The sequence below is a fragment of the Neofelis nebulosa genome, chromosome 13 (assembly GCF_028018385.1).
Source record: "Neofelis nebulosa isolate mNeoNeb1 chromosome 13, mNeoNeb1.pri, whole genome shotgun sequence".
Classification (NCBI taxonomy): Eukaryota; Metazoa; Chordata; class Mammalia; order Carnivora; family Felidae; genus Neofelis; species Neofelis nebulosa.
The window spans coordinates 59,994,575-60,022,218 of NC_080794.1; the positions used below are offsets into that span (position 1 = coordinate 59,994,575).

Below are 27,644 nucleotides of genomic sequence, written 5' to 3' on the forward strand. Positions count from 1 at the left end.
CATCAAAATCATGACCTTTGCTTTGTCCAACTTTATAATTCAACATGAATGTAGAAAAAACAATATAATTAAGAGGAAGAATAAGCAATTTCAAACCACTGATAAAGATCTAACACACTCTGTTTCAGAAACTGGTTGCTCAACCAGAAAAAAGGTTTATAAAAATGCTTATGTAACTTTATATGTAAATTTAAATAAATATATGTAATACTTTGCATCCAACATAGAAAATGTATTCTTTTCAAGCATGCACAAAGTATTTACAAAAATTATATATTGAGACACAACAGAATCTTCAACAAACACTTTAAAAACTGATAATACAGAGACAGTGTTCTCTGACCCACATGAAATAAAAATAAAAATCAATGCAAAAAAGATAGTTTAAAAATTAATTTGGAGGGGCTCCTGGGTGGCACAGTCAGATAAGGCTCCAACTCTTGATCTCAGCTCAGGTTGTGATCTCACTGTTTGTGAGATCGAGCCCCATGTCGTGCTCTTCACTGACAATGTGGAGCCTGTTTGAGATTCTCTCTCTCTCTCTCTCTCTCTCTCTCTCTGCCCTTCCCCTGCACTCTCTCTCTCTCTCTCTCTCTCAAAATAAATAAATAAACTTAAAAAATTAATTTGGGAAACAAAATCCTCACTTCTAAACATCTTAAGGTCCAAATAAGAAATCAAAATGGAAATTATGAAATCTTTAGAAATGAAAGCTAGTGAAATCACTACTTATAAATGAGTAGTGACATGAAGCTAGCTAAAGTGGAGCTTAGAGGGAAATTTATACTTTTTACATATGAGAACACAAGAAATATGAAAAATAAAGTGAGCACTTAACTCGCAAAGCTAAAAATAATTTAGAGTTAGCCCAGAGAATATAGAAGAAAACAATAATATAAAAGTGTAATTTAATTATTTAATAAAACGATAAGAGAAACAAATAATATCACCGAAAGGTTTTTTTCTTTTTAATATTAAATAGATCAGTATAAAAAGGTAGAGAAAGAAAGAGAAGGATTTAGCTCCTAGGAGAGTAATTTGAATGGCTATATTCAATAAATTTATAAAACTTACCCAAAATACATTATTTTCTAAGAAAATGTAAGTCAAAAAATCTTTTAAAAACCTGGTCAAATAATCATTCAAAAATCATAATCAGTATTAAAATTTCTACTCTCTACAATAAAGATGTCATCTCTACATAGGTGTATAAGTAGTTCTGACAAACTTTCAAAGAACAACTAATCACTGTCATATACAATCTGTTGAAACATAAAAAAAAAAAAAGAAGAAACTACTCAATACTCATGAGGCCATATAAAATCAATGAAAAAAATTATAGGCAAATTTCACTTTTGAGCATGGATGTAAACACACTATACCAACAAATTGAATCAAACTACATACTAAAAAATACATCCAGACCAAGTTCACATCAGAAATTCAACAGTGGTTCAACAACTAAAAATTCTATCATTGTAACTCACCATACTAACATATCAAATTGGAAATATGACCAGTCAATAAATAGGGGAAATTGTTGATGATATTCAAAATCTATTCATGATCTTAAAAAAAAAAAAAAAAAAACCTCTTTAGCAAACTAGGATAAAGAGGTAACTCCTTGGGGCGCCTGGGTGACCCTGGTTGATCCTGATTTTGGCTCAGGTCATGATCCCAGCGTTGTAGGAATGAACTCTGTGTCAGGCTCCACACTGAATGTGGAGCCTGCTTAAGATTCTCTTTCTCTCTCCCTCTGCTCCTCTTCCCTGCTCACTCTCTCTCTTAAATTAAAACAACAACAACAACAACAACAACAAAAAGGTAGCTCCCTAATGTTGTAACTGATGTCAATGCAACCCCTCCCAAAAACATATTAATCATTACATTTAGAAGTATTTTCATCAAAGTTAAGACACAGTTTGGATGTATGATTTTTTTTTTTTTTTTTTTTTTTTTTTTTTTTTTTTACCACTACTACTCAAGATTCTACTGGAGACCTTAGCCCTCTTCAGATTGCCTTCACATGCATTTAAGATTCTTCCAGGTCTTTCTGGCCTGATAGCTCATTTCTTTTTATTGCTAAATACAATTCTACTGCATGAATGTGCTACAGTGTGTTCATCAGCTTATTCACCTTTCGAAAGACATCTTGGTTGTTTCCAGTTTTGGGCAATTATAAATAAGGCTTCTATATAGACATTCATGTGTAGACTTTGTGTGAACCATAATTCTTTCAATTCATTTGGGTAAATACCTTAGGAGGACAATTCCCAGATTGTGTTGTAAGACTACGTTTAGCTTTGTAAATAACCGCCAAATGGTCTTGGACAGTGCTGTGCTATTTGTATTCCCATCAGCAATAAATAATTCTCCTCCACATCTTCCCCAGTATTTGGTGTTGTCAGTTTTTGGACTTGAGGCATTCTGATAGTGTGTGGTGGTATCCTATTTTGTTTTAATTTGCATTTCCCTAATGATATATGATGTTGAAAATCTTTTCATGTGCTTATTTGTCATTGGTATATCTGCTCAGGTGAGGCATTTGTTCATAGTTTAGCTCATTTTTTACTTGTTTGTTTTCTTATTGTTGAGTTTTAAGACTTCTATGTATATTTGAATAAAAGTCTTTTATACAACTTCAATAAAAATTTTTTCGCAAATATTTTGCAAATATTTTCTCTCAGACTGTAGATTGTTTTTGCATTGTTTTAACAGGATATTTTGCAGAGTAGAAGTTTTAAATTTTAATGAAGTCCAACTTAATCAATTTTTTCTTTTATGGATCATGCTTTTGGTGTTGTATCTAAAAAGTCATTGCCAGACCCAGTGTCAACTAGATTTTCTCCTGTGTCATCTTCTAGAGTTTTTATACTTTTGCAATTTACATTTAGATCTATTATCCATGTTGAGTTGTAGTTGTGAAAGTTGTAAGCACCTTTGAGGCTAAAGAACTGAACAGAGATTCAGTAGCTGCAGGGTGCTAGGGAGGCAGGATGGAGTTAGAGATTGGTAAAGGTGGAGAAAATGTCTAAATGCAACAGACCTTTAGAGGAAACCACAGAAAAGCCTAAGTATCTAAGCTTTAGCTTAAAGCCTAAAATATCTAAGAAGTAATGGCAAAAAAGTAAATCATCTTTAATAAAGCCTAAAAGCAAGCCTAGACAGGATTAAGATGATCTACTTGCACTATATCTATGTGCCAGAAGACAACTTAACTGGCTCAAGAAAGAGATAGTGTTATTCCAAACCTTTACATTTTTTTTTTTAAATTTTTTTTTTCAACGTTTTTAATTTATTTTTGGGACAGAGAGAGACAGAGCATGAACGGGGGAGGGGCAGAGAGAGAGGGAGACACAGAATCGGAAACAGGCTCCAGGCTCCGAGCCATCAGCCCAGAGCCTGACGCGGGGCTCGAACTCACGGACCGCGAGATCGTGACCTGGCTGAAGTCGTACGCCCAACCGACTGCGCCACCCAGGCGCCCCAAAACCTTTACATTTTTAATGCACAATGTCTGGCATCCAGTAAAAATTATTAGGAATGCTATAAAAAGGTCCACATAACCAAAAAAACATATTAAAAGCAGATGGTAGAAATATCCCCACAGATGATTCATATATTGGAGTTATCAGGGAACTTAAAATAACAATAATTAATATAGTTAAGAAAATGGTGAAAAATATGGAGAATTTCAACTGGTACTTAAAGCCTATTGAAAGGATCAATTGGTTATTTGGAACTGAAACAAATTATAACTAAAATCAAGAAACAAATGCATGACTTTAATAAGAGATTAAACACATCAAAACAGTTTAACTAGAAGTCATATAAGTAGAAAGTATCAAGATTAAAGTACAAAGAGAAAAGAATGAAGAATACAGAACAAGGATAAGAATATATAGAACATGGTGAAATGTTCTAACTGTGTGTAAATCTCAGAAGGGAAGAAGAGAACAGAATAGTAGCAATATTTCAGAAAATATTGGCTGAGATTTTTCCAAAACTGATATAAAGTATAAAATCACATATAAGAAGGTGCAAGGATCCTAGGTAGAATAATCACAAAGAATGTAATGCTTGGGATCATCATAGTCAAAGACTCTCCCGCAGCTCCCCCCCCCAAAAGAATCATAAAAGCAAACTGAGAAAAATAAGATGTTATTTTCAAAGGAGCAGCAACTGACTTTTCAATGGAGTCAGTGGAAGTCAGCAGGCAATAGATTGATACCTTTAAGCTGTTGAAACTATCTATAAATTATGCTAGAATTCTAGGAGCACCTGGGTGGCTCAGTCGGTTTGGTGACTAACTCTTGATTTGGCTCAGGTCATGATCTCATGGGTTCATGAGTTTGAGCCCAGAATCAGGCTCCACGCTGTAAGTGCAGAGCTTGCTTGGGATTTTCTGTCTCCCTCTCTCTCTGCCTCTTCCCCACTCACTCTCTGTCTCAATCAAAATAAATAAACATTAAAAAAAATTATGCTAAATTCTATAACCAGCATAAATATCCTTCAAAAGTAAAGCAAAGTAACAAAGTTACCAAAATAAGGACATTTTCAGCAGCTCCCGTCCCTCAGCAAAAAAGCTGAGAGCATGTATTGCAGGCAGACTTTCACTAAAAGAAATACTTAAGGTGGTTGTTCAGAGAAGAGAAAAATGGCCCAGATGGAAGAACAGAAATGCAGAAAGGAATAATAGTATTGAGAAGGATAAATATGTGGCTATATAAAATTGAATGTTGCCTTAACAAAATGATAATAATAATTCTTCGGGCTTAAAATATATAGAGAATGAAAACTATGACAACAAAATGATTTAAAATGTGTAAAGTTCTTTCATTGTTTGTGATGAGTTAAAATTACTAATTGCAGAGAGACTCTAATCAGTCTAGAGTGGATAATGTAATCTCTGTGGTAAACACTCAATGAGCAAAAGCTGCATAATCAGGAAAGCAATAAGAAAAAATAAAGAATAAAATAGTTGAGTCATTTAAAAGAAGAAAAGAATTAGTAAATGCATTAGTAAACTGTGAGATAAGTCAGAGGAAAGCATCAAGAATGAGGTACAGAGAGACGCCTGACTGGCTCAGTTGGTAGAGCGTGTGACACTTGATCTTAGGATCGTTAAGTTTGAGCCCCACATTGGGTGTAGAGATTACTTAAATATAAAATATTTTTAAAAAAGAATAAGATACAGAGAGGCAAAAGGGTGCAAATGTATAGAAGAATATAGGAGGCAGAGTAAATAAAGTGAAAAGGTATTACATATTGTCTAATATACGCATAATTATGGTTGTAATTCCAGAAAGAGAGGCAAGTGAGAATGGGATAGAAACAGTGCTTGGAGAGATCACAGCTGAGATTTTCCCAAGGTGAAAAGTGCTCCCCAGCCTCAGAGCAATCTCTGCTGATGTCCACCTTCTGGTATTCTCCTCCCATGTGTAGCTTCCTCCCACAATGTAGAGGGCTTAGCTGTATAACAATAAGACGCTGGAAATGAGGGAGTGTGACTTCCAAGGCAAGGCCAGAAAAGACATGAACTTTCTCTTTTGCTCCCTCAGATCGTTTTCTCAGGGAAACTACCATGTCTTGAAGACACTCAAGCAGCCCTATGGAGAGACCCATATGGCAAGGAACTGAGGTCCACAGCCAGCAACCAGTGTATGCACTTGGCAGACACGAATAAGCTACCTTGGAAGCAGGTCTTTTAAGCCTCATTAAACTTTCAGATAACAACATTCTTGGCTGACATCTTATATATAACCTCAGGAAAGACCCCCAAGTCAAACCCAGCCAGGTAAGCCACTTTGAAATTTCTCACCTACATGAGCTATATGAAATAATAAATGTTGATTGAATTATGCCACTAAGTTTGGAGTGATTTGCTATGCACAAACAAACAACAAATACAGATAGCTGAGCCTGGAAGTGGAGTCTTGCTATAACAAAAACATAAAATATGGAGTAACTTTGGAACTAGGCAGTCAGTGGTACCTGGGTTAGGGAAAGCATGAAGACCCTTTATGTGTTTGTTATAGACGCCTGATGGCCTTCAAGGAGACAGCAGGTGAGGACTTAAATGAAAGTGAGAAAAAGTCTCCTGAATGCTGAAAAAAGTGGATTCTAGTTGTATGGAAACAAAGTTTAGCAAACAGTTGCCTATAGTAACATGGAAGTTAGAAAATATACCAGAAGAGCTATGTGATCCAGCTAAGGAGAATTTTCAGGCAAACTATTGAGAGTGCCTTCTTTCTTCTTAAAAAAATATTTATTTATTTATTTATTTATTTATTTATTTATTTATTTATTTATAATTTATTTTCAAGTTAGCTAACATACAGAGTATATAGTGTGCTCTTTGCTTCGGGAGTAGATTCCCATGATTCATCACTTACATACAACACCCAGTGCTCATCCCAATAACTGCCCTCCTCAATGGTCATCACCCATTTTCCTCTCCCGCTGCCCTCCCCGTCAACCTTCAGTTTGTTCTCTGTATTTAAGCGTCTCTTATGGTTTGGCTACCTCTCTGTTTGTAACTTTTTTTTCCCTTCCCTTTCCCCATCGTCTTCTGTTAAGTTTCTCAAATTCCACATATGAGTGAGAACATATGATATCCATCTTTCTCTGACTGAGTTATTTCACTTAGCATAATACCCTCTAGTTCCATCCAGCTTGTTTCAAATGGCAACATTTCATTCTTTTTCATTGCTGAGTAGTATTACATTGTGTATATATACCACATCTTCTTTATCCATTCATCAGTTGATGGACACTTGGGCTCTTTCCATAATTTGGCTGTTGTTGATAGTGCTGCTATAAACATTGGGGTACATGTGCCCCTATGAACACCACTTCTGTATCTTTTTTCTTATAGTAAAATAGAAGAGGGGAGACATAAGCCAAAGGTAAAATATTTTTAAAATCTGGGGGAGAAGAGTCAGAAAATCATTGAATTAAAAACTCCCAGCCTCTCCAAATGACACAAAATGCTAAAATTAAGAAATAGCTTCCTAGCAAGGTTCAAATTCAAGGCACTTTAAAAAAACATGACCTAACAATGGACTTAAAAGTATTACTCTAAAAACCTTTTGAAGGTCCCAGATGATGTCTTAGTGACATTCAGTCAGAAGATAGGGGTTATATGAAACTTAAGTGTGTTTTCCCTCAACAGTATCAGCAGAAGCCAAAGGTAAAGAAGGGCTTACCTCAGAGAGATTTGTGGTGTGTCTTCTGTCTAATGGAGTAAATTCCAATAGCATCCACAGCATAGCCACAAAGTTATAAAGATATTTGTATTGGCAGAAACACCATTAACTTGGACTTAAAGAATCAGAGACAGTAACAAGGAAAAGAGCCTTTGGATTCTGAAATTTTTATAAGCAGGAACCAAACTGAGGAAATCATCTGACCAAAAATAGTGGTATGTTTCATAAAAAAGAAAGATAACTCAAATTTAAGAGCCAAGAGCCCAAATGGAGGAGCCATGAAACAATGTGAATCATGTCTGTGCAAGAGTGGAAATGAGTTCTAATCAGAGAATTTCTAAACTTTGCCCAGTGAGATTTCAGAATTGCTGTGGACCATGTGTTGTGCTCATTTTCTGCTTTCTGAACAAGAGCTTGTATAGCAGTTATCCTCTGCTATACCAACCATTCTATGTTTGGCATGGAAGGGGCAGATAACTTGTCTCTGTAGTTCACATGACTTCAAATGAAAAGGAGCAGTACTCAAGGGGATTGTATTAAGAACCTACACTCATGACTCATGCACACCTGGACCTGATCTAGATATAGAATTTTGGACTTTGAACTCATGGTGTAATGAGATGAATCTTCTGAGAATGAGTATGTTTTGCATATGAGAGCAAAAGAGGGTGCAATGTGGTAGCCTGCCACCAAGATGGCCTCCAGTGATTCTTGTCTCTCACTATTAACACACTCATGTAGTCCCCTCCAACACTGAATGTAGTTGAATATATAACCAATAGGGTGTTATAGAAATGAGGGAGTATGACTTCTGAGACTATGTCATGAAACACACTGTGCCTTCCATCTTGTGGTCTCTTGGATCACTTGCTTTAGTGGAAGCCAGCTGCCATGCCGGTAAGGGCACTTAGCTAGCCCTATGGAGAGGTCCACGTGACACTGCATTGAGATTATCTGCTAATAACCAGCATTTTTTGCTTACTAAGCATTTGAGTGAGACACTCTGGGAATAGATCCTTAACCCTAGTCAAGCCTTCAAATGACTGCAGTACTGGTAAGTCTCCTGACTGCTATCTCATGTGAGACTTTATGCCAGAAACATCTAGCCAAACTTCTCCTGGATACCTCACCTACACAACCTACATGAGATAATAAATGTATTTTGGTTTTGTCTGCTAAGCTTCGGGCAATTTCTTGCATTTATAAATAGCTCATACATGAAACATTTCTGAAACTGAGGGTTTTTGTATTAAAAAAAATGAGCAGGATAAATATAAGAAAGAAAATCATACTAAACACATAAGAACTGACTGCTGAAGTCCGAGACAAAGGAAAATTATCTCCTTACAAAGATTTTAAGACACATTAACTTCAATGAAACAAATATTGGATAGATAGCTGTGACTTTGCAATAGGAACAATGGCAGCCAGAGACAACAAAGATAATTTCGGGGGTGCCTGGGTGGCTCAGTTGGTTAAGCATCTGACTTCAGCTCAGGTCATGATCTCACAGTTCGTGGTTCAAGCCCCACATCAGGCTCTGTGCTGACAGCTCAGAGCTGACATCAGATTCTGTGTCTCCTCTCTGCCCCTCCCTGCTCCTGCTCTGTCTCTCAAAAATAAAAATAAACATTAAAATATTTTTAAAAAGATAATTTTGACATAGTGCAAGAAAGCAATGGCCAACCTAAAATTCCATACCAAACAAAAATAAGGTGAAATAAATATATCTTCAGAAAAAAACCTGAAAAAAATTAATCACCAGCAAATCCACTTAAAAGACATAATAAAGGGTATTTCTTGTAGGCAGAAGGAAAAAGATCCCAGCTGGAAGCTTGGAGTTGCAGGACATTAGAAAGCAAGAAATTTGAATCAATTATAAAACAGTAATGACAATGTACTTGGGGGTTTAAAATATAAGGAGAATTAAAATACATGAACAAAAATAGCACATAAGTCAAGAGAGATGGGATTGAATTGAGATAAAATGTTCTCTATTCACTGTCCAGAATAAGAATAAAGTACTAATATACAGTAGACACTAATAAGTCAAGAGTGAATAAAATAAGCTATAGATAAAGCACTTAAAGAATAAGGAATAAATTAATACCAATCTGTTAAAAGACAGAAAATAATAATAAAACAATCAATTCAAAAGGAGAAAAGAGAACACAGAAAAGGTAGGACACATAAAAAACAAATACACAGTAAATTTAAATTCACAAGAATTTGAAAGAATAATAAGGGAAAGTAGAAAGAATTTCTCATCATATACCAAGACATATATACAGTATTAAGAGAGTGTTTTATTGATATAAGTATAGAGAAATAGAACAATTGGCCAGAAGACAGCCCGTAAATAGAACATATTCATGTGGATACTTGGTAAAGAAAAAAAAAAAAAGTTCTGTAGAACAGTAGTGAAAGGTCTGTTTTTTCAATAAATAATGTTAGATATCTTGATGGGAAACACGGGGTGCCTGGCTGGCTCAGTGGGTAGAACATGCAACTCTTGATCTCAAGGTTGTGAATTCAAGCCCTGCATTTGGGATGTGGAGCCTACTTAAAAAAAAAAAAAAAAAAAAAAAAAAAAGAATCATGGGCCTCGATGGCGAACAAATGAAGCAACTACTTCTAAAAGTACAAATTAAGCAATAACACTTCTAGAAAGTAATATATGAAAAACTCTTCTTTTTTTGGGGTGGGAACACAATTTTTTTAATTGAGATATGATTGATATATAACATTATGTTAGTTTCAGGTGTACACCATAATTATTTGATATGTGTATATATTGCGAAACAATTGCCACAAAAAGTCTAACTAACATTTATTACCACAAATAATTACAAATTTTTTTCTTTTGATGAAAACTGTTAAGATCTACTCCCTTAGAAACTTTCAAATATACAATACAATATTATTAACTACAGTTGCCATGCTGTATATTACATCCCCAGGACTTATTTATATTTTAACTGGAAGTTGTACCCTTTGACTGCTTTCATCTATTTCGCCCAGTCCCCGACCCCCATGTCCGACAACCACAATACATTGTATCTGTGAGTTTGGTGGATTTTTTTTTTTTTTTAGTCCCGCATATAAGTGAGATCATGCGGTATTCGTCTTTCTCTGTCTGACTTACTTCACTTAGCATAATGCCCTCAAAGTCCATCCACGTTGTCACAAATGACAAGATTTCCTTCTTTTTAATGGCTGAATAATATTGTATTGTATATGTATACCACATTTTCTTTATCCATTCATCCATTAATAAACACTGAGGTTGTTTCCATGTGTTGATTATTGTAAATAATGCTGCAATGAACATGAGGGCGAAGATATCTTTTTGAGTTAATGTTTTCATTTCCTTCAGATAAATTCTCATAAGAGGAATTGCTGGATCATATGGTAGTTCTCTATTTCATTTTGGGGAGAACCTCCATACTGCTTTCTATAGTGTCTACACCAACTATATTCCCCAAAAAAGTGCATAAATGCTCCCCTTTCTCCATATCCTCACGTAATTCTTAAGCAACATAAAAAGACCCTAACTCTAAAATTGGACTACATTAAAATTTAAAAGTTCTGTTCATCAAAAGATACCACTAAAGGAAATCCTACCATTTGTAACAACATGAATGAACCTGAAAGTCATTATGCTAAGTAAAATAAATCAGTCAAAGAAGGATAAATACTGCATGGTTCCTCTTATGTGAGACATCTAAAACAGTCAAACATATAGAAGCAGAGAGTAGAATGGTGGTTACCATGGGTTGAGGGGAATTGTTCAAGGAGTATAAAGTTACAGTTCTTCAAGATGTGTAAATTCCAGAGATCTGCTGTACAACATAGTGCCTATAGTTAACAGGACGGTATTAAAAATTTGTTGGGAGTGGATTTCATATGAAATGTTCTTACAACAAAACAAAACAAACCACAAAAGAAACACAGAGAGACCTTTTAAGGTTATGGATATGTTTATTACTTTGTGGAGATAGTAACATGAGTGTATACATATGTCCAAACTCACCAAATTATATACATTAATTGAGTGTAGAGTTTTGTATCCCAGTTATACTTCAATAAAGCTGTGGGAAAAGGGAGACTGAAAACAATCCATGAAGGATGAGACTATCCTCATGACACATTCCATCTACAAAGAACTCATATCCAAAATACTGTGTCTAAAGAACTCCTTTAAACCAATAAGACATACAACTAAACAGGAAAAAATGGCCAAAGACTTAGACACCTCACAAACGAGAATCCAGTTAGCCAATATATATATATATATATATATATGTATATATGTATATATGTATATATATATATATATATATATACACACACATACATCTTATATATATATATATATACATACATGTATATATATATATGGTATATATATGTATATATATATACATGTATATATATATGTATGGTATATATATATATATATATGGTATATATATATATGGTGTATATATATATATATATATCATATATATATATATATATATATATATATATATATAAAGGTGCTCAACTCATTATGAAAGGTAGAATACAAATCCAACCACAATGACGAGTATTAGTGTACCTATGAAACCACTAGTACTCTCATACATTCCTGGTCAGAATACAAATTAGTATAATCACTTTGGTGATGATATGGCAAAATGTGCTAAAAATAAATATATATGGGGCACCTGGGTAGCTCAGTTGGTTAAGTGTCAGAATCTTGACTTCAGCTCAGGTCATGATCTCATGGTTGTGAGAGCAACCCCCAGTTGGACTCTGTGCTTAGTGTGGAGCCTGCTTGAGATTCTCTCTCTCCCTCTCCCCTTGGCCTTCCTCAGCTTGTGCTCCCTCTCTTAAAAAAATATATATACACAATCATATGATGTAGCGGGTCCGCTCCTACATATATATCTAACATAAATGTGTGCATATGTGCGGCAAAAGGCATGTATAAGAATGTTTATAGCAACGTTATTTGTGATTATCCCACACTGGAAGCTAACTGTCCATCAGCAAGAAGGATAGATATATCTTGATATATTCAGACACTGTAATAGTTCACAGTTATTTAAAAATTACTGTATGTTTGCTATGCAAGAAAATGGATGACATGTTGAATGAATAAATTCATACAAGTACACATCATACTGTGTGATATCATTTATATAAGGTTCAAAAATGAGGTGGCTAATTTACGGTGAATATAAGTCAGGAAAGTGATTAGTTCTTGGTAGGGGAGAGTGTGTAGAGACTGGGAGAGGCTATGAGGGGGTTTCTGGGGTACTGACTCTTTTTTTTACATCTGTGGTGATCATATAGGTGTTTTTGCTTTGAGAAGATTCATTGCACTATACGTCTGTGATTTTTCTACTTCTTCGTATTAGAGAAAGCATTTTGAATGAACTCGCTCTTCCTAAGACAACGACTACAGAAAGACACCAGTTCTTGGCAGCCATGTTATGGCACGTGCCCTGACAGCAATTGCTGGCTCTGCTACTTGCTTATCCCTGGGGAATCATGTTTTCCCTGGTCTCCAGTTGAGTTTCTTACTTTTCCACCAGATCAGCAATATTTTTAAAATGGTTTTGAAATTGAGGTAGCATTTTTCAGGACTGGACAGGGAGATGCTTCTCTACACATATAATTTACGAAAACATTGTTTCAGAAGATGTTAAATCATTTGAATTCCGAAATCTATTTTCTCTGAAGGCAGATTCAATATGACTTTATGAAAACGTTGGTACTTCTTCTAGAAAAGCTGGCCATTGAAATATGATTCTATCAAAATACAACTATTACTACAAATGTGACTATGGAGCTTATGGTGAAAACACTAGCTCTGCAAAAATCCTCTCTTCCCAGACATAGGCGCTGCATTAAGATATTGAATTAAACAAATGTTTGTGTAATCTCCATATTCCTCCAGAGGAGAAAGGAAAAGACAATCACTGTAGTTTTTATTTTAAGATTATTACTCCAGGTCAAAGAATTTTCTTAATGACTGGAATATGAACAGGGCAGCATTAAAATCGATATAGATAATTTTCTGTGGACTCTTATTTACTTGAGATAAATTAAAAAATATTAAAACTTACTGGAAGTGTTTTCTTGGAAACAAAATGGTAACAGTACTACTAATGAAAAATATAGTCTCAGAGTCATCAAATAGAGATGGAATTATTTGGCCATGTAGGAGGATAGAAGAAAAGATTTGACATGAATTGTAACTACCTTCTCACTATTTCCCCATCCTCATGTACAATCAGAGATATTTAAACAGCTGGAAAAATGTACACAAAATGTACCTACAACCTAATGATGTCACCAATGACACATGGTTTTTAGGATTTCACTTTCCAAAAATCACTAAATGTTACTTCATTTTCTGTTTTTCATTTTAAATCAAATTTTTATCCCTTTTGGAGTAGTGTTTAGGTATTTTTCAATAGCTTATTATTAGTTATTGCTCAAAAATGTATATTCAGATGATAGGCAGGTTTAATGTTAATAAATTTTTAAAATTGTGTTTTGCATGCTGTTTTATAACAGATGAAGTATGTTTAACATTTAGTTTTCCTGTTTTCAAAATTTCATTGATTTTGAAAGTTGTAAAGAAAATATTCATCCTACTATCCATATTTCAGTGTTATGTGCAGTGAAATGCAATACTGTTTATAGTGTCATTTTGTCCTCATTTTGGAATCATTAGGTTGTATGGTATTGATTCTAGGATATGTGTTAAGATGTTCTTCATGTCTTAAATTGTGTTCAAATTTCATAAACACCCCATTTGTCTCTTCTTAGCTTTTAAATGCTGGAATGTAAAATTAGACCAAGCTTGCTGATTTCACTATTCAAATCTGTATCCTTACTAATTTTTTTTTTTCTGCTTGACCCATCAGTTTCTAATAGAGATATATTAAAATCTTCCTCTATGATTGTGGATTCCTCAATGTTTTTCTTTTAATTGTTAGCTTTTGATTTATAAATTCCAATCCTCTTTTGTTATGTATAAGTTTAGGATTGTGTTACCTTCTTGGTGGATTGTTCCTTTTACTATTAATATGTAGTGATACTTTTACATTTTTTTAAAATTTTTTAATGTTTATTTATTTTTGAGAGAGAGAGAGAGAGAGAGAGAGAGAGAGAGAGAGAGAGAGAGAGAGAGAATGAATGAGGGGCAGAGGGGCAGAGAGAGAGAAGGAGACACAGAATCCAAAGCAGGCTCCGGACTCTGAGCTGTCAGCACAGAGCCCAACGTGGGGCTTGAACTCACAGAGTGCAAGATCAAGACCTAAGCTGAAGTCAGAGGCTTAACTGACTGAGCCACCCAGGCGCCCCTACTTTTACATTTCTATATAGCTTCTATCTTTAAATTCTATTTCAGACTCATTAATATTTTAAACCTATCTTCCTTTAGTATTTTCTTAGTGTATCTTTCTATCCTTTACTTTCAAACTTTCTGTATGGCTTTAAGTTTTCTCTTGTAAACACCATAGAGATGGTATTTATTTTTATGATGTATTCAGAAAATCTACCTTCCGATATCTAAGCTTGATCATTGAAATGATTATTGATATACTTAGATTAATTTTTGTTTACCATAGTACTTGGCATTTTCTATTTATCAACCTTTATCATCATATCTTTTTTTTTTAATGTTGAATTGAACACCTTTACTGCCTTTTGATTCCTCTCTTGGTTTGGAAACTATAGAATATATGTCTATTCTTTTAATAGTAGCCCTTCATTTTTAAAGTACATGTATATGTATAAAATTTTCTGATAATATCTGTAATTACTCAGTATTTCTATTTTCTGAATATAACATGACTTTATTCATTGAATACCAAGCCTAACTCCAAATCCTGTAATTGTATAAATTTCCAGCCTCAACTTTTTTCAAAGATAATAAAATGTTTTTTTAAAGAGTTCATTAATTTATAGACATATTTTGTAAGTTTCAGAACTCACTGTTTTTGTTAAATCTCATACCTTTCCCCTAGGTTTATTTATCTTCTGGTTGAAGTTCATTCTTTTAATAGTACTTTTGTGGAGGATATATGGGGAGTAAATTAACTCAATCTTCATATGATGGCAAATATCTTTATTTTGCCCTCATTATAATAGTTTACCTGGTTATGAAGTCTAAGTTGATAGTCAATGTCTCTCTCTTTTTTTTTTATAATTTTTTTTAATGTTTATTCATTTTTGAGAGACAGAGAGAGACAGAGCATGAGCGGGGAAGGGGTAGAGAGAGGGAGACACAGAATCCGAAGCAGGTTCCAGGCTCTGAGCTGCCAACACAGAGCCCGACGCGAGGCTCGAACTCACAAACTGTGAGATCATGACCTGAGCCAAAGTCACTCAACTGACTGAGCCACCCAGGTACCCCAATAGTCAATGTCTCTTAATACTTCAAAAGGTTAAGCTATTGTCTTACGGCATCTACTATAGTATTGAAAAATTTGTCATTAGTCTGTCATTCATATTAATCTGTCTTTTGTAGTTGAAAATTTTAAACAATTTTATCTGTACTTTTGACATTCTTAAATTTCACTATGGTGTGCCCAGGTATGTTTTTTTATTTATCCTACTGAGTGCTTGTAGTACATTGTAAAATGAAGAACTCTTACATTTCTTCAATTCAAAAAAATGGGCAGCTTTTGTCAGTTCAAACGCGGCTTTTCTACCGTTAACACATTTGCATACTTCTGGTACTTTTCTAATAGATATGTGTTGGAGATAATCTATCTCTGTGTATATTAACTGCTCTTTCATATATTTTAATGTATTTAACTCCCCTTGCTGCATTTTGGGAAAATTGCTCAGTGCTATCTTCACATTTATTCTCTTTTCTATCATAGCCACTATAGACTTTCCCCAGGCTGTCACATGTTATTTCAATGGCTATTCCGGGATAGTTTAATTGTATTTTTAATTGATGCTTTTTATTTATTTATTCATTTTTAATTTTTTAATGCTCATTTATTATTTTGAGAGAGAGAGAGAGATTGAGAGAGAGAATCTGAAGCAGGGTCCAGGCTCTGAGCTATCAGTACAGAGCCTGACTCGGGGCTCGAACTCATGGACTACAAGATCATGACCTGAGCCAAAGTCAGACGCTTAACCGACTGAGCCACGCAGCCATCCCTAATTCATTCTTTTTAAAGAACTCAATCTATTTGAATTTCATTTCTTCCTGCTTCATAATTCTTTGCTTATTCTTTTTTTTTTTTTAATGTTTTTATTTATTTTTGAGGGAGAGAGAGAGCAAGTGGGGGCCGGAGGCAGAGAGAGAGAGACAGAGGACCCAAGACAGGCTCTGTGCTGACAACAGACAGCCTGATGCGGGGCTAGAACTCACAAACCACGAGATCATGACCTGAGCCAAAGTTGGTCACTTAACTGACTGAGCCACCCAGGTGACCCTTGCCTTTTCTTTTTAGTAACATTATTCCTTCGTTTACCTTTTTTGAGGCAGTTTATTTCCCCCCAGAGTGAATTTGCATTCTGAAGTTTGATTTCATAGATTACTGTCATAGCATTAGATTACTTTATGCAATTTGGAATTTAATTTAATTCAGTGGGAAGTTTATCTTTTGTTTGTTATTCCCCTCCTCTCTCCTGTCTCTCTTCCCTGTCTGGTTATTTTGAAGCCGTTTTTCTCAGCCTATCCAGCCCATGGTGAACAAGATTTTATATTACAGATTGTAGGGCTTCTATACGATTGGGGCTGTCACAATTCCCTATAGAGCCAATGGAGAATTTTGTTTTGTTCCTGGGTCTTCCTGGGCTTTTCTTGTTCTTTCTCCTGACTTACATTTCCTATTTCCTACTTTCTGTATCTTCCTCTTTCTTGTGAGGAAGCAATATTTTAGAGAAGCATTACTTTTTTGGTAAAGAGTACAAGAGAGGTAAATTTGGGAGAATTTCCCTTTCTGAAAATGTTTTGAATCCACTCTCGTGTTTAATTGATAGTTTGACTGATTATAGAACCCTGTGTTGGAAAATCATTTTTTAAGTATTTAGACTTCGGAGGTGTTACTCCATTGTGGTCTAGCTATTTGTGTTCTCGTTGAGAAATCTGACTCTATTTTTATTCACAATCTTTTGCATGTGATTCGCTTTTCCTTTCTGAAAGATTTTAGGTTTTTTATATCCTGAATTTTACAATGATATATCTTGGTGTGGTCATTGTGGTGGGCATTCAGTGAGTAAATGCAGGATGTAAGTTTATGTCCTTCAGTTCTGGGACAAGTTTCTTGTATTATTTATTTAATAATTCTTTCTTGTTTCTCTTTTTTTTTCATTTTCTAGAGCTGCTATTAATTGAATGTTGAATTTTAATTTTTTATGTTTTCTATTTTTTAATTCTGACTTTTTTTTTCTATTTGGGAGAGACTTTTCACAATTTTATTTTCAAAACTATACTATTTTACAGCATACTTTAAATTTTCAAGAGCTCTTTCTTAGCCTCAGGATATCCCCTTTTCACAGTATTTCTATTCTTTCATAGATCCAATAGCTTTTCTTATTTATCTGAGGATATTATAGTTGCTTTTATTTTATTTTGCTTTCTTCTCCTTGCTGCATCAATGCTCTTTCTTCAGAGTTACTTTCCTGTTTTTGTTTTTTTTTGCGAAAAACAATCTATATATTTTTAGAACCTTTTCTTGAATTTCTGCTTATCCTTGGCTCCTTAAAGTTTATACTTAAAAGTGAGGCAATTAGGGACACCTGGGTGGCTCAGTCAGCTAAGCATTTGACTCTTAATCTCAGCTCAGCTCTTGATCTCAGGGTCTTGAGTTCAAGCCCTGTGTAGGGCTCCACACCAGGTGTGGAGCCTACTTAAAAAATAAGTAAAAGTGAGGTGATTAATTAAACATTTACTGGATTGGTTATTAACCATTGGACTTTATTTTGGAGTCTTAGAGTTTTATTGGCAAAACCCTAAATGTTCATCTCTATGAGTGTTTTTCTTGAATTCTATCATTTCACCAGAGGGGAAAAAGGCAGTGGTATAATTTCATATTGGCCTCTTTTTCATTTAAATCTTTTGAATCTTTGCCTTTGTTCTGAGAGCCAATTTGCATATCCCTGGTTTCTTGAGTTTGAGAAACATTGTCCATCTTGGTGATAGGATTAGTTGAAGTGAAGACCTATTCTCCATGGACACATTTCTTACTTTCAGTTGACTTACTTGGTAAATGCCAAACTGTCAGGATAATGTCTTCCTTTTCTGTTGTGGTCCAGGTTTCCTCACCTGTTAGGAAATCTATGAAATAAAAAATAGCTTGTTATGGGGTCTCCTTCAGCTTCTCTCTTCACTTTATGCCAACTTTAAAAATACTTTACTCTGGAAAATGTAGAACTATAATGCTGTAAGCAATTATAAGTATATAAATAGAATTCTGCTATTATTTCTCAGGTGGCAATTCACTTAATCCCAGAGTATAAATCATGATTGGTTTAAATCAATCACAACAACCCTGTTTTGCTTTGCCATTCCCTTTGTTCTAAAGGGGAATATAGGACTCAGTCTTGGCCAGGAAAACATAAGAAGGTTTTTGGAAGAGACTTTTCTCCCTGATAAGAGAAGACAGAACTTTTTTGCTTCTGTCTTTTAATATTTCTACATTTTTCAATGATTTCTTGTTCTTGCTTTGTATACTATCTTCCCCAGTATCTTTAAATATAGTTAGCATGTTTATTTTATTTTATTTTATTTTAGTTTAGTTTATTTTTTTTATGGTAGGCTTCTTCCTTAGTTTTCTTTTCTTTTCTTTTCTTCAATATATGAAATTTATTGTCAAATTGGTTTCCATACAACACCCAGTGCTCATCCCAAAAGGTGCCCTCCTCAATACCCATCTCCCACCCTCCCCTCCCTCCCACCCCCCATCAACCCTCAGTTTGTTCTCAGTTTTTAAGAGTCTCTTATAGCATGTTTATTTTAAAGTCTAATCTGTTTTAATTCTCTTCAGATGGTATATGTTATTTGGTTTGATACCTTTCTTTTGGTTAATTTTTCTTATGAGTCTTGGGAGCTTGAGTTCCTCTTTCAGGTGATGTGTGTTTGGGTCAGATGAAAAAACTGAGCCCTAGTTAACGTGTGCCCATTAGTGTGTGTCCCTTGGTGTGTGAATTAATATGAGAGGAAAGAAAGAACCCCAGAGTTGAGAGACCACATGCCCAAAACCACTGCTGAACACTGTTGCCCACCCACTCAGCCCATTACATCATGAGCAACTTTTTCCTTTTTGTTGATTAGCCTTCAGTTCACCACAATAATTCTTGTTATTGCGTTTCTTTCCTACTATTAAAGAATTATTTAGTTTCTCTGAACAACAGCAAGGCAAGTCAAACATTTCTGAGATGATTTGCTCTTAACAGATAAGATTTCTATCAGTTTTCCTTTATCGCTACAGTGATGATTCAGTTATCACTAAATTGAGATATTTTTGACTGAAAATGTAAGAGCTAGGGAAAACAGGTATAAATGAGGGCTTTTTTGGGGGAAAACTGAATTATATGATCCCTCTATTCAACCTTATGCCTGAGGACAGAGGCAGGTATTTGTATCCTCTGGCACTAGGAAGACGTTCTGAAATATTTATTGAACTCTGGGCCACTTTTGTAATTTATATTGTGATAGTGTCATCTATCTCCTCCATCTGTCTGAGGCATTCTGAATCTATTCTTATATCAATCCTGGCTCTGTTTTTGTATATTCATCTCCATGCTGTCTTCTGTGTTTTCAGCTTCCAATTGATACCTTTCCATATATATCTATAACGTTTTCAAATAGAGCTTTTCCTTCTTCCTTGCATTTAATACTTTCCTCTTAAACAAGTTATGCTTTTCCTATTGCTGCATTATACTCTTTACTCCTACTCTATCCTGGCTCTCCAGGATTACCTCACTGCCTTGGAGAGTCCTGATATCAATAGAAACAAGGCATGCAAAGCTAATTTAAATGAGTTACTGTTTTTTTTTTCCATCTTTTAAAAAAAATTTTTTTAATGTTTTTATTTATTTTTGAGACAGAGAGAGACAGAGCATGAGCAGGGGAGGGACAGAGAGAGAGGGAGACACAAAATCTGAAGCAGGCTCCAGGCTCTGAGCTGTCAGCACAGAGCCCAACGTGGGGCTTGAACCCACAGACCGTGAGATCATGACCTGAACTGAAGTCGGACGCCCAGCTGACTGAGCCACCCAGGCGCCCCTTTTTTTTCCATCTTATAATTGTTTCTCATTTACTTCATCAGGCATTCTAGGATATACTGCAAAGATTTACATACCCCCTTAACTTCCACTCCCCCAACAAACAACATTAACAAAACATAAACATCAACGTTAATACAACTTCAGGACCACTGAGGCACTATATATAGTAGTATTAAGGAATATGTTTATTTAAAACAAGAAAATCTGGGTTTTTGTTTTTGTTTGAAGGGAGAAGTTAGAAAAATTTGCAGGTGGATGCAACTTGGAAATTTTAGAGTAATGAGTCAGATGATTTACTCTTACAAGTTCTTAAGTGTAATTTATTGATGTTAACATGGTCCAGTGTCACAGGTCTCACAGAAATTAGAGTTACCCTTAAAAAAACTTTCCAAAGCAATCAAATCAACTTACATAGTATTTAATCTCTACCAAACAGCATGCACACACACACACTCCAAAAAAAGCCTTATACTTCTTTACTCTTTTAAAACATCAAATAATGAAATGTACTATACTTATGAAAGTATATACAAAATAGCATATATAACATATATGTGTACCAGATTTGTTTTCTTAAAAGAAATATAATTAACAAGCATTACATTTCCTCTTTTTATTCCTCTAAGGACTTGAATTATCTGTGCCACCTGCTCTCTTGCCCGCAGGATACAGAGATTCTTAGAAAGAATTTGATGTGATTGGGGATAAGGAGAAATACCCTAAAATATTTCAGTAAGGCCAGTATAGTTTATATAGTTTAATGTTCTTCATTGATGATGATAGTATCCACTGAAAGAACTAAGAAAGAGTGACTATATCTTTAGTAACAATTTAATAAAAATAGCAGCATATCTAAAGTCTTAATCATCTAGGAAATATGAGTTGAGAGGAAACTGGCAGGGATACCTATCCTAAAAAGATTATCACCTGTTATATTTGAAATCCTAGTTTTGGAATTGCTCTGTTGAATCATTAAATCTTTTAGATATTAAGAATCTCCTACTGAACGAGTTACTCCTTGAGAGATCACGTCTTATTTATTGGAAGCACAGTTTCTAGCGCATGGTAAGGGGTTCAAGAACATATCTGCAGAATGAATATTAAAGAACAACCATTCAGAGGACTTTGGCTCAACTCAATTAACACTTGTTTGATGGCTTGAAGATAGTAATCAACCTATGGTATTCTTGACCAGAGAGTGGGACCATTTTAAGCTAGATTACCAGGTTCTTGGCATCTTTATTTTTCCAATTTTGGTTGTACTTGATTATATTATTGGAAGTAGGGAGTCTGGACTTGAGAGATCAGCAAAAAGGAGAGAGCCTTTTTCAGACTCTTACTCTTTAAATATTATTTAATTCTTTAGTTACAATTGTAACAGCTATCCTTTATATAATATTATACAATACTTATGACATACCAAGCTATCTACAACTAAAAGCATACTGTTTTTGTAAATATACTGTATATATTTATGTAAATATATGTATATACAGGCTTGTTGTAATTTTATTACAATATGGCATTACCTATGATTTAGAGGTGTGAATCCCTAAAGTGAAATGTAATTCCCACTTGTATACTATTTTTTAGGAGAAAATTTCACTGTCTTGAAGTGATCTGCTTCCTGACACAATCACCATTATTTATATATTTAAAAGGAGAAAGAGGTTTGTAATCAAGATGGAAACTTTGTGACTATCACCTCCATCATCACTTCTACCATGGGTACTGTGGGCGCCATGGAGTTGATTTCTGTCTTCAATCTACCAACTGTTATGTATTGCATAATTCTGTGCAACTCAGAGATTAAGTGCCCTCAGCTAGTAAATAGCAGATTTAGGTGTTCAGAGGAATCAACAACTTACAGCATTAAATTAACTCTATCCCCAATAACTATCCTTCTCAACTACAAAATATTTTCTTAAACTATGATTCCATTTTCTCTGCTTTGTATTCTTTCTTTCTCTCTCTTTTAACATCTTCTTTCCTTCCTTTCTGTTTTACTTTTTTTCTGTGCTAACCCAATGTTCAAAATCCAAAAAGTGGGCAAGAAAGTGGGTGGAGGTTGTATGATATGGATGACAAAAAAGGGAAGAGAGAAGTTTGTGGTTGAATGATACCTTATTTACTTTAAAAAAAAAAAAACCTCATACATATTCCAGTTCTTCCGTATCATATATACAGGTTTGCAATGTTTTCAGATGAACATATATGTATAAGCAAAAATGAAGTTAATAATGCAAATACTGTGGAGAAGAGGGGTGCAATTTCTTAATTTGAAAAACAAAAAAACAATTACATCAAAACACAAAACAAACAACTCTATTATATTCCCAGCTATCATCTTTTTTGCTATTAAAAATAAAAACTCCTGATCCTTTCTTTACTCTGTGATATGTATGCGTGTGTGACTTGCATGCAAATGAAGACCAGAGAGAGGGGGATGATGTTTAATGCAAAATAAAATCCATTTTGTAAACATGTTCTCTGATAAGGGCCTCCCTTTTGGTATTTACAGAAGATTTCTCCTTGTGTATTTTATACAGGCATATGAGTACAAGATATATAAGTACATCTAAGGTGGATTACTGCTCATTTGCGTTTTCCAGGAGGCATCGTGCAGACCAATAGACCCAGTGATAAGAAATTTCCTTAAGGACAAGGAGGATTACTCAGTGTGCTTTTTATTAAAGGATGCAGAAAATCTTGTGTCTGGCTACAGGTTGACATTTTCAAAGCATACTCTAAGACAATAAAAAATGTTTATGATACACATTAAATTTTTTTTTCAACGAAGACAACTCGATTGCAGTTTCACTTTTAATATTAATATTTTGATGTATACCTCTGCCCCAGATTTTTTTACAATTTTTGCTATATATATATATATATATAGCATATATATATATATATATATATATATATATATATATATGAAGGTATATATATGTAAGTTTATAATATGTAAAAAGTGAAATTAATAGGTTGGCTTTCAGAAATACTCTACAAGAGACAAGGGGAGCCATTCCGGCCTTTGGGAGAAACCCAATCATAATATTAATTGGCCTCTTTGTCCAGCTCAGTTGTGTGATGTTGTGGAAGAATTCCTTTGATGGGAATGAAATCTCCCTTGTTGTAACGACAGTTTTCAGATCAATTATTATATATGTGCACGTTTGGAGTTCAGTATGTCTTCCTGAGGGTCTTGGGCAGCTTCCTTCATTGACGTGGGCTGCAATGGCTGCTAAAACCTGGGAGTCAAAAGCAACGAGGAGGAGACGCCATTTGCAAAGCCGGAAATGATTAAAATCTCAGGGTTGAGACCATTCCCAGTTAGTAAGGGCTTGCCAAGACCACAGTTCCTGCTTCTGGTGTCTACTCTGAAGAGCATAGAGTAGAGGTTTGTCTACCCCAACATGGGCAGTAGGATCTCTGCAGCTGCTGGAGAACACAGTGGGAGGGTGAGTCACTGGCGTGGCAGGCATCGGTGAAGCGCGCTAATTTGAGAGGTCAGCGGCAAGTCCAGCTCAATGGCCTAGTCTCGCCAGGCTAAGGCGCGAACCCTGCCGGCCTCCGTCCTCTTCCGCTCGCTTCAGGTACTGCCCGGCGGATCCCTCCGCCGCAGCGTGCGCTACCGGTAGCGCCGCGATCGGCTTTTCGGCAATACCCGGATGGAAGCGTAATGGCCGCCATCGGGGACTCGCAGGCAATGGGGACCACGACAGGTATTCCCTATGAACGGGGCCGCTCAGACTTGTTAGGATGCCGGGACTTCTAGATGGCCAGCCAGGGGGCAAAATGCGAGTTTGTGGGGGTGTCAGGGTCCCCTGAACCGGCTCAGGGATCCGCCTCTCGTGATAGGAAGCGCCTGCTAAATAGTCCCGGCTATTCAGCGCTTCCGCCTAACTTGCCGCAAAGTTTTTCTAGAGAAGTGGGCTTTTTTACCCGGCGCTCCTGCAGGCTGCTAGAGCTAGCCTTCTGTTTCTTAGCTGGGTTTGCACTACGTTCGGGCTCTTTGAACTCCACACTCTCCCACAGCTTAGGAGCTGGAGCGGGAGCGCGGCGACAGTGTGCCTCCGCGCGCCCGAGGGGAGCCGAACCCCGGAGGAAGGGGCGGATCGGGCGCGGTGTTTGGGACGGAGCGGGGCGCGCGGCGCTCGAAGCACCCACTCGGCGCATTCCGGGGCTGGTGGAGACAGCATGGGCAGTCCTGCGGCCGCACCCCTCGAGCTGTAGATTCGCAGGCCCACGGCAGCCCGACTCGACGGCGTCCCCATTGTGGGTCCAGTTTGTGGTCATTGGAGGTCTTTTCTTGCAGATACGCACAGCTCTCTGGCGCGCGCTCTCTCCTCCAGAGTTGGCCAAAGGCGCCCTTCCTTGCAGACCCCAACCACACCCAGTGGCAGATGGATTTCTTTGTAACTGGCTTTCTCACTTGTAGGGTCCATTTTGAGTCTATTCTTAACATGGTGTCCTCATTGTCAAGTAGACAGTCTCTTCCTAGATGGATATGGTAATGCAATATATGTAGGGTGAATGTATATGAGGTAAAATGTTGTAACTTAGGAAGAGCAACAAAACAGATGTGGTAGCTTTAAGGTTCAGAATACAAAAGTTTAGGCTCAGTTTTCTTTTTAGGTTTAAATTTGGGGCGTTTAGTATTTGTGATCTATTTTAGTGAAAACATTCGTTTAGTATGTTTGGATATCAAAAGTCTGAAAAAACACCAGAAAAATAAAATAAGTCAATATTTAAGGAATTCGTAAGAATGCTTGAACTTTGTGTGGCTGTAGCAATGGTGAAACAAGACGCCAAACTGTACATCAGGGTAGGAATTTCATTAACTAGAGCGTCTGTGTGTTAGGCCTAGTTTACTGTTTTTTTTTTCTTTTTTCTTTTTTATGCAGTAAGGGATCGGATTTGAGTGTACTCTAAAATTAGTATCCTCAGGTTGAACAGATAGAAACCACTTAAATCGATGCAATGGAATACCCTGACCTCTTTTAACTGCAAATCCGTAGAAATGGATTATCTTTCAGCAAAACTATATGTTTCTGATATTCATGAAGAAAGGCATTGCATTGTATTAACATTTTTCAGGCGTTAGCATTTCATGAGTATGGTAAGCGTAGTAGACCCCGTTATTTTTGTTAAAATTCTCATGAATAAGATGATCCCCAGGTTTAGAAAATTGTTAACAAAAGGGAGGGATAAAATAAAAGTATGTAACCTATATTGCACATCCAAATTTTTCTTTATTTTTTGCAGTGAAAGTAAGTATAAATACCAATTCAAAACGTTTTAGATATGGTTTTATGGAAGGGTAAAAGGATCAACAACCATGATGAATACCTACTATGTGCATTGATAATGTATGAGCTTTTAAATGGTTGAGATTTTTTTTATCATCACACTTAAAATCCTATCCTGTTCTCTGGTAATAGTATGTTGCGGTCCCAAGTTTTTATATCTTGAAGCATTCCAGAGGATATATTTTAGCATAAATACACAATTTGACTTTAAAACATACTTTAAACACGTCATTTAATGTACTTTTATTGTTTACTTTTCTGTTTGGAATTGTTCTTACTGAAGCAATGTTTGCTTTAGATCACTTAATACAACTTTTTTTTTTGATGATAAAAGACTTGAGGGTTTTTTTGCCCAGCTCCTTTGGGTACTCTACTAAAAGTTTTGTGATAAAGCACTATATAAGCAGAAGAAAAGAATTGTAATAAAGTTGAAGTTTTTATTAATTATCTGATCCCAGGTGTGTAGAGGCTATGAATGTTTCAGTTCTACATGGGGTATTGACTTTACATGGTCGGCAATATACATGGGATACTAGCACAACGAGTATTAAAAGGTAGTATTTTGGTAGTAGGATATCTGGGGTGGAATCAGATCTAGATTGTTCTAAGATTGTGATTTTGGGCAAGATTCATTTTCCTGATCTTGTAATAAATGAATTGGATGGAGTCTGAGCTCCCTTCTAAGCTTTGAGTTTTCTGATTTTTATAAATTTATGATGTTATCACGGAGTAGCAATGATGGGTTATTTGCCTAAGGGCAGAGAGGTTTTTTTGTTCCTTTCAAATTTAAACACATAAGTTGAATATGAAGCATAATTGAATCACGAGTATAAAAAACATTTTACTAACAGTTTATGCAGTCAGTTTTAAACTCTTGGTCTTCATTTCCAGATATCGTCTCTTCTTTTGACCACTGTTCCTGATTGTGGCTTTGTCCAAGCATTAAATTGCGTGCCTTTTGTTCCTTGAAGAAGGAGGTATGGTAAAGATTGGAGTATTACAGTATGTAGTCTATTAAGCAGTAAGTTAATATGTTTTGATATGGTACAAAAAAATAAAAGAGTTACGAGTTTTCATAAGTTATAGTTTTATGTTTGGCTTAAATAAAAAATACAGGTTTCCTTTAATGTTGGCAGAAAAGGTAGTTTTGGTTTCCTAGTTTGTTGTTTAACATTTCATTAGAAATCTAAAGATAATTTAAGCTGTATTTTTCTAAACATAAAGACAACATTAAGGGCTTTTGGGTAATGAACGATGGAGACATATATGGTAGGAAGATGTTTTGAAGTTGTATAAATGACCAGAAGAGTGTTTGTGTTTTGCTCTGGTAAGTGTGAAGTAATGCTCCTAAAAAAAAAAAAAAAAAACCCAATATTTATATCATGATTAACGGCATCTACATTATGAATCAGGAAAGGTATTTGGGAATCACTGTGGAGTTAGGACTTGTTTCCTGAAGGCAATCATCTGAATATCCTGGTGTGAACAAAAAGAAGGGGGAAAATCTGCCATCGAATCCATGGTATTGTAAATAAAGCTTTGCAAACTCAGTGGAAAATATTGTACCCTTGTACAAAAATACAGTTTATCTACCGTGGAAGCACAGTTTCTCTTGCTGTTTGTTTTGGGTAGGTACTGGGATACCACAGTATTATAATTCCCCTCACCAAATGCAGTAAGTATACCCATAAATATAACTCTAAATTAGAAATAAGATTATGTACGGGACACCCGGGTGGCTTAGTTGGTATAGTGCCCAACTTCAGCTCAGGTCATGATCTCACGGTTCACGAGTTTGAGCCCCATGTCAGGCTCTGTGCTGACAGCTCAGAGCCTGGAGCCTGCTTCAGATCTCTCTCTGCCCTTC

At 35.6% G+C, this 27,644-nt stretch overlaps 1 protein-coding gene across 6 annotated transcripts in view; it reads left to right on the forward strand.

Moving 5' to 3' along the window:
- Positions 1–24,059: 24,059 nt before the first annotated feature.
- The window catches only part of ZNF518A (zinc finger protein 518A), a 29,082-nt gene continuing 25,497 nt past the window's right edge, over positions 24,060–27,644 (forward strand). For 3 of the 6 annotated variants that reach the window (XM_058697311.1, XM_058697309.1, XM_058697313.1), the window contains exons 1-2: positions 24,060–24,190; positions 26,669–26,754. The gene's annotated coding sequence lies outside the window, so the exon portion shown is untranslated. Of the gene's footprint in view, positions 24,191–24,605; positions 24,744–26,668; positions 26,755–27,644 lie in introns of those variants that run through there. The other 3 variants (XM_058697312.1, XM_058697310.1, XM_058697314.1) reach the window with 1 other exon arrangement.